Below are 1741 nucleotides of genomic sequence, written 5' to 3'. Positions count from 1 at the left end.
GCATCATGATCAGACTATTACATTTAGCAATCAACAGCGTGGGTGCAAAAAAAAAAAAAAAACTACATTAAAACCCTTTGTTGGAATGCTTTACACTTTCCACAGAACGAGAACTAAAATAACCTGTTATGTAATTAGTCACAAATATAATCCTCGAGTTTTTTTTCCCCATAAACATGAGTATTTGTCTAAAACATGTCTTCTTTGTAGCAGCTAGGCCCTGCCACCAGTATGCTTGGCCGAGTTCACAAATCTGTTGCAACCTGTAGCTTCCCTGTCACTTCTCTGGCTCTCCTCTCCTGCTAAGCTTTGTTTCATCTTTGTTTCCTGGCAGTAATTAAAATTTTTTGCTACTGCCATAGCTACTGCTGCTACTGGAACCATCATAGCCACCTTGGTTTCATGGTTTGGCAAAGTATTGGCCTTCATCACCATACGGGTCAGAGATTCTGTCTCCAAAATTTCCTTCTTTCATGAGTCCAAAATTTGAAGACTGATTTGTTGTCATTGCCAAAATCATGGTAGCTTCCACCACCTCCGAAATTCCTTCCACTAACACCACCAAAGCTACCTCCACCTCCATTGTTATAGCTGTCATAGCTGCCACTCCCGCCATAACCACTGCCCTGATTTCCATAACCCTGTCCACCACTTCCATAGCCTTTGCTTCCTCCAGACTAACCAGGGCCGCCTCCTCCATAACCACAATCATTACCAAATCCATTATAGCCATCCCCACTGCCACCATACTCACTGCCACCATGGCTGCCACCAAGGCCACCATGACCACTGAAGTTTCCTCCACGACCAAAGTTGTCATTCCCACCAAAACCACCTCCACGACCACCACCGAAGTTTCCAGAACCACTTCCACCTCTTTGGCTGGATGAAGCACTACCCTTCTCTTTCTTTGACAGGGCTTTCCTAACTTCACAGTTGTGGCCAATCACAGTATGGTGTTTCTGAATGACAGTCTTATCCACTGAATCACGGTCATCAGTGGTTACAAAGTCAAAGCTCCTTTTCTTGCCACTGTCTTGGTCCATCATGATTTCAATCACTTCAATTCTTCCATACTGTTCAAAATAATCTCTTAGGTAATGTTCTTCAATGTCTTCTTTAATGCCACCAACAAATATCTTTTTTGCAGTTAAGTGGCCACCTGGTTTTTGAGAATCTTCTCTTGAGACAGCTCTCTTTGGTTCCACAACTCTTCCATCCACCTTGTGTGGCTTCGCATTCATTGGTTCATCCGCCTCCTCCACAGTGGCATATGTGACAAACCCACAGTCCCCGGAGCACTTGGTGTTTGCATCTCTCATTACCACACAATCCCTGAGCCTTCCCCATTGCTCAAAATGGCTCCTCACACTCCTATCAGTTGTTTAAAAGCTGAACCCTCCAATGAAGAGCTTCTGCAGCTGTTCTGACTCTTTAAGAGACTCTGACTTAGCCATGATTGCAGGGAAGATAGACTTTTACGATGCTTCCTTGGCAGCATCCATGGGCAGCATTACTATTATTTAAACTCTAATTTTCTGTAGAAAAAAATGCACATTCAGGTATTGATTAGCCAAGCCATTGTGTTAGAACTCAACACAACATAGGTAAATAATATAGTTTCTGTCCTCATAGAATGTATAGCCTGAAGGACAACGTAGGAATTAAAGAGAAAATTATAGTATAATCTTTTTATTTTATAAATGTATTCTTATACCAGATATTCATTGGAGGTCTAATA

At 42.3% G+C, this 1741-nt stretch overlaps 1 pseudogene; it reads right to left on the bottom strand.

Annotated features, from left to right (window-relative positions):
• Positions 1 to 337: 337 nt before the first annotated feature.
• Positions 338 to 1457, bottom strand: LOC100444605 (heterogeneous nuclear ribonucleoprotein A1-like; annotated as a pseudogene).
• Between the last annotated feature and the right edge of the window lie 284 nt (positions 1458 to 1741).

This window comes from Pongo abelii, chromosome 2, assembly GCF_028885655.2.
Source record: "Pongo abelii isolate AG06213 chromosome 2, NHGRI_mPonAbe1-v2.0_pri, whole genome shotgun sequence".
In the NCBI taxonomy this organism is placed as follows: Eukaryota; Metazoa; Chordata; class Mammalia; order Primates; family Hominidae; genus Pongo; species Pongo abelii.
This window is presented reverse-complemented; position numbering and strand designations above follow the sequence as displayed.